This window comes from Dipteris shenzhenensis, chromosome 19 (assembly GCF_047967505.1).
Source record: "Dipteris shenzhenensis isolate YYH24624 ecotype China chromosome 19, Dip_SZ_1.0, whole genome shotgun sequence".
In the NCBI taxonomy this organism is placed as follows: Eukaryota; Viridiplantae; Streptophyta; class Polypodiopsida; order Gleicheniales; family Dipteridaceae; genus Dipteris; species Dipteris shenzhenensis.
The window spans coordinates 35,217,207-35,230,058 of NC_141614.1; the positions used below are offsets into that span (position 1 = coordinate 35,217,207).

Below are 12,852 nucleotides of genomic sequence, written 5' to 3' on the forward strand. Positions count from 1 at the left end.
CTTTTGGGTAAAATGCATCGATTTCCTTTTCAAAAGAATTGTCCAAAACTCTCACAAAGGAAATTGCAGCTAGTACACAGTGATGTCTGTGGCCCAATGAGGACAAATGCCATTGGAGGATACAAGTATTTCATGACTCTCATTGATGATTTCACAAGGTATTGCTGGGTATATCCTTTAAAGGCAAAATCTGAAATTTTCTTATGCTTTCAAAGATGGCTGAATATGGTTGAGAATGAATTAGGTAACAAGCTTGTAACCCTCGACACAGATAGGGGGGGTGAGTATATGTCAAAGGAGTTTGATGCATTTCTATCCTCGTGGGGCATTATTCACTCATGCACTACTCCTTACACTCCTCAGCAGAATCCTGTTTCTGAAAGGAAAAACAGGTCCACAATGGACATGGCCAGATGCATGCTTAAGGCCAAGTCTTTGCCCAATAAATTTTGGCTTGATGCAGTAATGTGTGCCAACTATGTGTTGAATAGATCACCTACACGGGCATTGAAGACTATTACACCTTATGAAGCATGGAAAGGCAGGAAGCCTTCACTTTTACACATGAAAGTTTTTGGGTCTCTTGCATATGTTCATGTACCATCTCAGCTGAGACATAAGCTTGATGACAAGGCAATCAAATGCATATTCATTGGTTACAGCCAGGAGAGCAGAGGGTATAGGTTATATCAACCAAATACTGGGAAGATTATTGTCAGTAGAGATGAGATCTTTGCTGAACATTCAGCTTCTCCTCTTGTGGACTGCAAAGAAAAGCCAGATGTTGACATGTTTGATGCTTTTGAATCTTGGTTACCTCTGCCATCATCTGAACAGGATTTTGAGCAGCAACATGAGCCTACTGCAGGCCCTCCACTAAGCAATAATCAGCCTCAACCTCATGCTGATTTCCAGGTTTCTCTTCTGGCACAAAATGATCCCACTACTCATGATGCAATCGTTGAAGAAAGAGCTGTCAATAGATAGCAAAGGCAAGTTCCTAGATGGCTTCTTGATACATTGAGGGACAGCAAACAAGATCAGTCTTTTGCTGCCCGGACAAGATCAGGGAATAGACAGCATGGTCACTTTCTTGAGTTTGCACTCCTTGCTACAGCTTGCAATGAAGAGCCTCTGTGCCATAAAGATGCTTTTAACAGCAAAGAGTGGATGGATGCAATGAAAGCTGAGTTACAGTCTATTGCCAAAAATGACACATGGGAATTAGTAGATCTCCCACCTGGCAAGCATGCCATTGGAACGCGGTGGGTCTACAAATTAAAAAGGATGGCAGCATAGATCGATACAAAGCCCGTCTTGTTGCAAAAGGGTATGCCCAACAACAAGGCATTGACTTTGAGGAGACATTTGCTCCCACATCCAGGATTACTACCATTCGATGTGTCATTGCCACTGCAGCCCATCATCATTGGCAAGTGCACCAACTTGACATCAAGACCGCTTTTCTTCATGGGGATCTGCAGGAAGAAGTCTATGTCACACAACCTCCTGGCTTTGAGGTTGTTAATTCTGAAAATAAGGTATGCCGGCTTAGAAAAGCCCTTTATGGTTTGAAGCAGGCACCCAGGGCATGGTATGCCAAAATTCATGCACACTTACTATCCCTTGGTTTTCAGAATAGTCCCACAGAACCCACTCTTTATGTCCGTGGGAGTGGATTTGATTTTTTAGTGCTGATTTTATATGTGGATGATATGCTTATCACGGGCCCAGATACTCAGCAAATTGCAGCTTTCAAGGCTGATTTGCAACAGAATTTTGACATGTTAGACATGGGACGGGTCCATTATTATTTGGGCATTCAATTTGCTCATGTTGAGGGGGGTATCATGATGTCTCAGTCCAAGTATATTGGACAGCTCCTTGATCGTTTTCAGTTTGAGGATTGCAAGCCAATCTCTACTCCAATGGACCCTGGCTTCAAATTCTCAGCTCATGATGGGAGCCCACCATGTGATATCACTCTTTATCAGCAGGCTGTTGGATGCCTTATTTATTTATGTCACACCAGACCTGACTTGCAGTATGCAGTATCTCAGCTCAGCAGATTCATGCACATGCCCAGTTCATAGCACTAGCAGGCAGTGAAGAGAGTCTTCAGATATCTCAGAGGCACTCAGGATTTAGCCCTCTTCTATGGTGATCAGGGTTCACTTACCATGCATGCTTACACGGATAGTGACTGGGCAGGATGTTCCGACACCAGAGTGTCACATACTGGCAATTGTTTTTTGCTTGGCAATTCATGTATTTCTTAGCTCAGCAAGAAGCAACCGACAGTTGCCATGTCTAGCTGTGAGGCTGAGTACAGGGCAGCTTTCACCGCTACAGTAGAATGTGTTTGGCTTCGACAGTTACTTACAGATCTTGGTATTTGCCAGACATCCTCCACTATTGTCTACACTGACAGCCAGAGTGCTTTGGCCATTGCGCGTAACCCAGTGTTTCATGCGCGTACCAAGCATATTGAAGTTCACTATCATTATGTTCGGGAGCGGTTGTCAGCAGGAGACATAGAGTTGTCCTATCTTCCCATAGAGGACAACATCGCAGATATGTTTACAGAGGCACTTCCTCGTCCCAAGTTCGAAGTCTTTCGATAGGCTTTACACTTGGTTCCCTTTGTTACATGATCTGACATTCCTTGTACATTCATAGGTGGCCATATCCTTTTGGATGAACATGTGCCACCATGACCAGAAACTACTAGGTATTCTGAGACGTTTCCAGAGTACTTCAACCCATCCCATGGAGGGGGGTTTGTAGGCCATCTTCTGGTGGTTCTAGTGATGCCCTATAGGCCATGGTATGTGCCTTGTAGGCATAAGTGTAGGCACTTATAGTGTTAGTGCCTTTTAGGCCACATAGGACACTTAGTCCTATGTGACGCCTAGGACACTTAGTCCTAGGTCTAGGTACAAGTACTTTGTACTTGTGTGTTATCATCTATCTAAAGTTTTGACGTGACTACTGATCTATCGACTCATTACGTACCTGCACTCTCTCTTTCTTCCTTGCGATCCTTCATTCTAGAACTTTGCGACGTTTCCCATTTCTGTTTCCATCATGTCTTACATTAATGTGCCATTGCACTTAGGTTAATCAGCCCATCCCGCTCCCTCGGCAAAGAAATTAATTAATAGAGCGATTTTGTGTTACTGGGGGGGCCTATTCAATTATGGACCTTCTCTAGCAAAACCCGCAGCAGTGGGAGCCCTCATTGAAAATGCAAGATCAGATCTTTTTTCATATATGTCAAGCTAAAGAAGACCCCGATACAAAGTGCCAAACAACATCAAAGCATAGTCATTCTCTTTGTCTCTGACTGCACACTTAGCATCATCGAATATAACCTGAAATCCTCCTCTATTGAGAGAGGACACTGAAAGCAAATTCTTCTTTATCCCTGGCACATAGAGAACATCTGAAATTCTGAAATCTGTGTCATCAGTGGATGTCAGGATAATCTCCCCTAAGAAGAATTATTTGCGCGAGTCATTTTCTTTTTAGTAGGTGGAGAATCCACAGATGCAAGTGATGTGCTTGGAAGCACCACTATCAAAATACCAAGTATTCAGTGTCTCATTGACACTAAGAGAGCATGCATCCTTTGAAGGATCACAACTGCAAGTCAAGAAAGCATAAGGATCATCCTCAATAGTGGTTGTAGCATTTGAACTACCCACTTAAGAATCTAAAATGCAAGACAAAAAGGCATAGTTCTCTTCCACAAAGTTGGCTGTAAAATCTCCCCCATCATGTGAATGAGGAGCTGATGCATCTGACACAGCCATACTTGAATCCCTTTTCTTTTCTTTAGCTATGCACTTCTTGCATTCAACAATATAATGACCTGGCTTCTTGCAGTAGTGACAAATGCCCTTCTTCCTAGGCTTCTCTGCATCACCCTTAGCCTTATAAGAGGCTGTCCTAAATCAGCTTTATGCTGATGTGCGGGCTGATTGGCATGTTGCTTTTGTTGCCCTTTTCCCTTGGGCTTAAACTTAGAAAGCATGGCATGCTCAGCAGCCCGTGTTGCCATATTTCTTCGCGTATGCTCTTCCTACAACAGAAGTCCTACCAACTCGTGAAAAGAGAGAGGATTGCTGCTCCCCCTCAATGACAAATTCAGCAAGTGTGAAAACCAAGATAGGACTTAGGAAGAGAATTCAGAGTGGTAATCATCTCTGAATCCGGAATGACTTCATCAATATTTAGTAGTTGCTCCCTCAAATCCTGAAGCTTTGTGAGGTGAGTATTCATGGAATCTCCCTCATCCATATGCGTATGAGAAAGTCTCTCTTTAGAAAGGAAACTCTGGCATCATTTCTTGCTGCAAACATACTCTCCAATATCTCCCAAGCTGCCTTTGAGGTCTTGCATGACCGAATGTGAGGAATAAGGAACCTCTTGACAAAAAGAGAAATCATTGATAAAGCTTGTGCATCCCTAGAATCCCACCTTTTCTGCTTTGCTGTGGAAGCAACTGGAGCAGCAGCTCCAACTACTTGTGCTGCATTTTCACCTCTACCCCCTGCCTCCAGCTGTAGGAGTGATAGGTGTAGCCAATATATCTGGCCTTACTCCATTGACATAATCCTAGAGATGTCTGCCAACCAAGATGTTGCGAACCATAAAACTCCACAAGGAGTAGTTGGTGCCATCCAACTTATCCTCCTGTGTGAGGACTCCAAACACCTCAGGGGTTGTTCTGAGCCATTTTTGCTAGATAAACTCAAAAATACAGCAAACTGAACAAGTAAGATCCCTTCCTGGGATATAAAATGCACAAGTAAAATCTACCAAAGAAAATCTGCCCACAGTGACAAATACTGTCACAACATATCAAAGGATCGAAATGCATCACAATGCTCTGCTAAATGCCCAAAAATCTGCAAAAAATGGCAAATGTCTGCAAATCGACTCACACTGAGTCCAGAACTGCTTGCAAATTCTCCCAAATGCTCTTTCAACTGCAAAATTGCAACCCAAATGCAAAAGCCCCAATTTCTTGTGGGAAATTGCATACAAAAGAAGGCAAATGGTCTGAAAGCCCCAAATGTTGCAAAATTTGCACTCTGCCTGCAAAAGCCCCAAATTTCACTGCAAAATTGCAGTGTAATAGCAAAAGCCCCAAATTTCTTCAACACCTGCAAACTAACTGCAATGTCTGCCCACAAATATGAAATGCCCCAAATTCACAGCCAAACAATAGCTCAATGCATACATGTGCCTACCAAAAAACCCCTGCAAGATTCACTTGCGAGGTAAAAGCTTACAGAGTGTACGGATACCAAAGGTGTACGGAGCAGGTACGATGGTACAGATGGTGCTGATGCAGCTATATGGACTCCCACGTGCAGTACGGATGCTAACCACAAGATTATATGGACAGTCAGCAATTGTACGGACGTTGTCTGACGGGAGCAGTACGAATAGCTGCGGGCTGTAGTGTTGCGGGTGTACGGACGATCAGCAACAATACGGACGAAACAGGTACGACGACCTGTACGACATTGCAGTACTGGATCCGTACTTTGTACGGATGGCGGTGCAGATGTACGGCAAGCTATAGTTGTACGGACAGATAGTCCGTACATTGTACGGATGTCGAGGTGTACGGACGGTAGGAGCTGCACCGGAAGCTTGTACGGAATGCTTGGCGATTGAATAGTACGGACGCATGAACTGAATCCGTACAGTCGTACAGATTGTACGAAATGGCGGGTAAGGAGCAGGTCCGAGAGCAAAGAGCATAGGAGCTAGGGCAAGACAGCAAATGCAGAAGCTAGGAGGGGTTTTGTCTAAGTGACCAAACCCTATCTAATCACTAACCGTAGTTAGGGATTAGACTGTGGTTAGGGGGGAAAACCTCTAAGAGGGAAACTTGCCCCTAACCCACTTATTACATTACATTGGCCACTTCCTAGAATATAATAATAATTCTAACACTAGGAGCAGCTTTCTTTCTTGGCTTGTAGTGGTGTTTTTTGGAGCCTTTGGCAGTAGTTTCAAAGGACTTGAGCCTTCGTGCCAATGCTGAGAGCTCCCTTGTTTTGCTGGTCCTTTTCAGCCAGCCTTTGGGGGGGGGGGGTTTTGACAGGTCCTCTTTTCTCTCTTCGCTTACTTTTTTCCCCTTTCCCTCTCCTTCTGGCAGTGCAGTGATTGTGTTTATTCTTCTAAAGAACGAATCTTGGTGGTGATCGTTGGTCTGGCTAGAGGGGCTCACATGGTAGCACCCTTGACTCCCCAAGCCGTTGATGTTCTTCACTATCTAGAAGACAGACACTGGGTGAAGAAAGCAGTCCACTCACTTCAAGACAGAGCAATGGTGGGCAGGATAGTTGGCCTCACACCAACAAGAAGCTAGGTGTGTGATTGGATCCAATCGAGTAGCATCGAATGGTGACCATATTCAAGAGGTCACTATCTATGGGAGAGGGGTCTTCTCCACTTGAGCCCCCTCCTCTTGGGTCCGCATCTTGTCTGCCTCATCGCTTGGTACCACGGGTTCACACTTGACGACATGCATTCAACACACCATGTGCCTCGCCTCTCAATGACACTTTGATTTCCGGGGCTCTCGAAGGAGTATCGAACCATCCTTCACTCCAAAGGAGTCCAAAGGAGGAGCCTTTGGCACAATGGTGGAATCACCACCTCAAATGGCTGTGACATGGTAGCAAACGATAGAATCCCTAGACTCAAATTGATAGCTGATTGCCCAGAGACTCTTACAAAGGAGATCTTTCTAGAGACCCTCGATGGAGGCGAGTTGAGGCAGTACATTGAGATCTCGGGGCCACCAGGCCAATGGTTACAGTGCAGGCAGATGGGACACTTGGCTCGTGACTGCAAGAGGTGCCTGGGCAAGCATCTCCCACAACCTCGCCAACATCAAAGGGTTGTTGGGAAATGGGACACTTGGCTCGTAACCACAGGAGGTGCCTAGGCAAGCATCCCCACAAACTCGCCAACAACAGAGGGTTGCTTGCCTGGAGAGGGGGCAGTGTGGGCGAGAACAATGGGATGTCCCAGACACCCTCTGGGTAGAGCCTTTTGGAGGGGCCTAGACCATGGCAAAGAACAAAAAACCCATCAAGCAAGCTTTAAAGAACCAAAGACAACATGTCACACTCCGAGAGTGTGCGAGGGCAGAGTAGGAGGCACCCCCTTAGTCTCAAGGGAAGCAATCAAAGGATGCCTCAATGGGCCGCCCTCGTACCCCGGAGGATGAGACTGTCTTCGATGTTCAAGCAGATCCCCCGACGTTAGGGAAACGAAGCGACCAGGAGATGACACAACAGCAGGACCTGTAGCGAACACAGAAGCAAGAATCAGAGCCGAGCAATAGGACCTAGGGGATCCCTTAGCCTCGGTGAATGCTGCTTCAATTGTCCCTCCCCCGCCCTCCTTGGTCATTCCCTTCCCCTCCCCCCCCCCTTCCTTATGCCCCCTTAGCTACAGTCACTCTCCATCTCTTTCTTCCCCTGCCCCTTGGTCATTCCCTTCCCCTGTCCCCCCCCCCCCAGCCACCCCCGTTAGCTCTCCATCTCTTTCTTTCCACTGCTACAGCGGCGGTTGCTTCTTCCTCCTCCTCTTACCCCCCTTGACCCAAAGCTCGAGCAAGGCATGGTGAAGTCCCACCCTCCCCCATAGGCTATAGCCTCCTCGTCCCTGCCGCAATCCTCCCCCTCTAATCTTCAGGATACCACTTCCTAGCATAAGGCATCCTTAGGTGGCTTGTTCTCCTAGCTTCCAAGCCCGAAAGCCCCGCCTTGGGCAACCCTTGCCGAGGGATTTCTCAAAGATCGAACCATGGAGATACCAGCCGGGTATCCCCTCGCCCTAGATATGACACTTATGGTTTTGCAGCCCCACAAAGGGGGCTCACTTGAACTGGTTGGTTCTTGCACTCACCCTTTCTGGGGATTCAACTTTGCCTCCACGGGAAAGGAGAAGTAGACCCCCACTTTGTTTGATTGTATAGTGGAGGAGAAAATGTATCGCATGATGGAGGAGACGAAGGGCCCTCAGGGGATTGACATTTGGCTCAACCATGGTGGCTCTGCCACTTTCCAACTTGGTTTTCCACAGAAAGGCAAGGCATAGGCTTCACAATGGGTGTAATCCGCCTAGGACCAGAGGTGCATTACACATAGTGTACGCATTGCTCACTCTACCAATGTGCAGCCAAGCTTGGGGTAGAGGTCTCTTTCACGATGCAGTGGCCCCTCAAGATAGGCGTGAATCCTATCATGCCTTTGGTACAAAGATGCACAAATGCAGACTACTCTCCTTCAAGCCCCCTCAAAACCGCGTAAGTCTGACATGGTAGTGTAGGCTCATACTCATAAGTGAGCCTAGTTCCCCCAAGCCTCTTTCCCATGAACTAAAACCATAATGAGTTGGAACATGCACGAGCTCACAATTGGGCACGTCAGCAACCTTAGTGCCTGATACTCCACTAGAAGATATAGAGGGCGGTGGTAGGATGGGAAGTTGACTTTCTTTTGACTCAGAAGCATATGTTAGTCGTCGGCACCATCTCCTACTAGGGAGAGGTCCGGAAGCATGGTCCCCCGCAATAGGAAAAAGCGGAGGGATATGCATCCAGTTTCACAGGCCGTGGCAGTGGATGTTTATATGATCAAGGGGATCTTATCATAGGCAAGGTAGTCTGGATGGGCATTTGTTCGGCTGACTCTAGAATAGGCATCTTGAACATCTACAATCATGCTTACAGGCAACAACGGCCTACTTTTTGGAGGTGGCTGATGGAGATCCTCCCGGATGTAGACTCTTGGATTATTGGAGGAGACTTCAATGAGGAGAAGCAGGGCAGGACATCCTTTCTCAAAGATGTCAACAGCAGAGAGAAGTACGTGGGAGCAGTTTATTTTCACGATCTATGGCAGACACCCTGGTGAGAGGCAAAGTTTTCCAAACTTTAGGCAGCCTCCGTTTCTCTTTTGGTCAGTTCCAGCATAATGGACTCTTAGAGCCTCTTGAACACATTTTATGTTGGGGAATGGGCGATGCACAAGGGATGGGCTACTGGCATTCTGGCACACACCACGATGTTCAGCCATTTCCTGATATTTTGCACCTAGAGCAGCCCTGGCAAGGGCTTCCCTAGAGGAGTTGCCCCCTTCCTCTTTCTTTTTTTAGCAGAGGCGATGAGATATTTCCTACACTCTCAGGTCATGGGCCTTACAAGAATGAGGCTCTTGATCCAGTAGGAGGAAGAGCTATATGACTCAAAGTTTGCAAACGACATAGTACTTTACGTGGAGGTTCAGCAGCGAGTCTTAAGGTGGTCAAGAGGCTTTAGCGACCTACTGTGTGGCATCTAGGGCCAGAATCAACTGCACCAAATCAGTTGGTTTTCTTACAGCAACTGAGGAGGCCTAGGAGATCTTAAATAGGGGACATCTCAGGCTTCAAAAGGATCCCGCAAGGAGATAGTGGGATATCTTGGATGCCAAGTGGGCATGAACTTTTCAACAGAGCAACAAATTGCCCCGATAGTGGACACTGTGTGGCGCAAGCTTTTAAATTGGAGCTCCACCAAACTCTCTCTAGAAGGCAAGGCCTTGGCAAGGAGCCAAAACCCCAAGGAGACGATGCTAGAATCAGTTGGTGGGAGAACCAAAATGATAAAGCAATGGCTATCATTGGCCTAGCTTTAGCTGACAACCTTATCCACCATGTGGATTTTGATAAGACAGCAAACGACGTTTGGGAAAAGTTAGAGAATTTGTTTGGAAATAAGATCAATAATTCCAAAGTATTTCTCAAACAAAAACTCTTCAAGCTCAAGATGAAGGAAACTGAAACCCTCAATGAACACTTGAGCAATCTTGGGTCAATTCTCCAACAATTATCTGCCATCCGAGCCATTGTTGAAGATGATGATCAAGTTGCTGTACTTCTCTCCAGTATTGAAGACATTTCCAAGTACAATGAGATCCTTGCTGTCCTAAGAGTCAGCCGCAATATGAGCTTTAAGGATATGGTAGCTCATCTCATTGATGAGGACCGTAGGCTTACAGAGAAAGTAGAATCTTCCTTCGAATCTGGCAAAGCATTCTTTCTCAAGAATAAGCCCAAGAAGAACGGAAAACCTCTTAAATTTAATTACTGTCAGAAACTTGGCCATCCAGAGGATCGTTGCTTCAAGAAAATGGCAAAGGTACAAGCCAAAGAACATGCCAATCTGGTTGCGGAGCAGAGCGAGGACGAAGACGATGAAGCTACACCTTCTGGACCTGAGGAACAAGCCTGCACTACTGCTATTTCTGGTCTATCCCTCCATGAGGTGATAGATGAAGAGTGGGTTTTCTAGAGTCATGTGTGTTAGGTACTCTGCCTTGGGTAGTCCCCCTAAAATGATGTAATAATTTGTCATTTTGTGTGCCTTGTCCTATAAAAGGCACCACTTATTTCCATGTACCCAGTTAGGAGACAGGGGGGGTTGATACGTCTTTCCTTTATCAGGCCTGGCCGAGTTCCAGGATGGTGGTGTACTCCCTAGACCTATGAGTTGGTCATGCATCCATGCTCAGATTTGAGTCTCTGATCACGTTGACACCTAAGCCATGAGAGTGCTTGGTTCAACCTCTGAATTATGCTCAGCTGTTAGCCTCTGAGATTGCCTGGGATGCACAGTTTGGATGATGTCATAGTCTCTCACCCTAGCTCCGAAGGGGGGTTTGTTGGAATCGGAGTCCTAGTGTGTGTGGTCCTAGAGTCCTAGGAGTGTCCTATAGTTGTGTGAGTGTGAAGAGTCTTGAGGCCACTTGTGCCACCTCATGTGGTAGATGTGATTCCTCACCTAGATTATAGGATCTAGGTTCTCTTGTGTGTGACCTCATCTATGAGGTGTCTGTGTGAGAAGATAAGGCTTGCCCAGCCTATAAAAGAGGCTATGTACTTGCTGTGATTTAAACCCATCTATCAATCCACATCAGTTCATGCCTCAGCTCGTCTCCAATCATGTGTCTCTCACCTTCTCCCCATTTTCAACAAGACCCACAACCAAGGCCCTCAATCAGTGGTACAAGAGATGTCACCTCTAACAGCAAGAACACCAATGATAATCCCGCACATGAATTGATCAAAACATGATGTCTACGCCGACTAGGTAATAATTGATGCTCTGTTGACCAGGTAATAATTGATGCTCTGTTGGAGAATTCATTCAAGTGCCACATGCGAAGAACAAGATAAGAGTTGTGTCTTTGCACTTGATTTGTGGGAGATAGTTGATGGTACAAAGAAAAATCCTGAAGCAAGCGATAAGGAGATGCAAGACTTTGTCAAGAAGTCAAAGAGGGCACTTAAATTAATGAATTTCCTAGTAAGGCAGCGCATTGCTGCACAGATAGAAAGGGAAGGTGCCCTTGACAAAGCTAGGAAAGTCTTGAGCGATTTACATGCATTCCTAGGATTTTAACCCTCAGAAAAAGGTTGTTTTGCTGAGGGGACTGATGAGTTTAGTTCTAGGGTTTTAAAAATAGGATTTAATTTACACAATTTGTTGATGTGACAGTTAAAGTTGATTTTGGCAGATAGCCTTTGATGGCTTGAACCACACATCAAAAATATAAGAGCAGCCTCGTTGCAAGGAAAAGTTTCCCACTCTTGAAGAATTGCTTGGTCATCTTCTTCAATAGGAAGATAGAATGCTCAGCTTGAAAGAGGCACAGCGGACAAAGCTTTGGAAGATAGAATGCTCAGCTTGAAAGAGGCCATTGCGGACAAAATGGAAAACGGATCGGCAGGAAAAGAAAAGGGCAATGTGACTATCATGGAAAACCAGGGCATTGGGCTTAAAGCTGACCTCAGAGAAGGGAAAAGGCAAAAGCAAAGGCAGAAACAAGAGATAGAGGCAGAAGCACACCTATAGTCAGATGTAGAAGTAGAATTCAAAAGAGAGAAGAATAACTTCAAATCTGAACTGAAGTCATTTGTGTTGCAAATACTTATTCCAATGTTGAATCTATAATTTTCCTGTCTCAAATCAGTCAACAGTTGATTGTTTCCTGGTTGATTCAGGTGCCTCGTGTCACATGACAGCAATAAAGGATTGGTTCAGCCATTTAACTTCACATTGAACTCTGAAAACCCCCTATTTTACTCTCAGCAATGGTTGGTATCTGAAGACACAAGAATTAATGATAAACCAAATTTTGTATCTGATGGTGAAATTCTTAGATGCATTTCCTGTACCCAGATCTTTTAGGCATTTGCTGTTGGCATGTCATTTCAGATCAGCAGATGAAAGCTGAGTTGGACGACTGGCAGTCTGAAGATTACTCGAATTTAGTTTTCGGAGGCATAATTATGGGGAACCTATATAGGCTACACACTGAAAATCTGCAAATGCTTTTCCCTACTTCCAAGGGTGGAAATCAGACTAGAAGAGGATCAAAGTTCTCATGCCATGGAGAGTATAATTCAGAGTCTTTCATTCAGTTGTGCAATCATTGTGGCATATTCAGCTGTCTCAAGCCATGTCTTTCCATCTCCAATCAAGCACTCTGTCTTCCGCACAAATTTAGTGTGAAACGAGAGAGGCATGCATTGGGTCATAGGATCCATAATCCGATAAGCCAAACACAAAATGTGTTGTATACATGAAGAATATATTCCACTAAGAATACGTATAATAGATGAATTTCACAATTCAGTTTCTATTTTGGGTGCATATCTGCAAATCCAAATGACGACATTGTGCAGTGTTTAATAAACATAAGTTTTAAGAGTTATGCTCCAAACTTTCTTCTTTGCTTTTGCATTTTACAAAACTTAACCAAAAAAAATCAC

At 45.3% G+C, this 12,852-nt stretch overlaps 1 protein-coding gene across 7 annotated transcripts in view; it reads right to left on the reverse strand.

Moving 5' to 3' along the window:
• The window catches only part of LOC147890394 (protein NEOXANTHIN-DEFICIENT 1), a 75,587-nt gene that overhangs the window by 11,252 nt on the left and 51,483 nt on the right, over window positions 1–12,852 (reverse strand). The gene's annotated exons all lie outside the window — the stretch shown is intronic.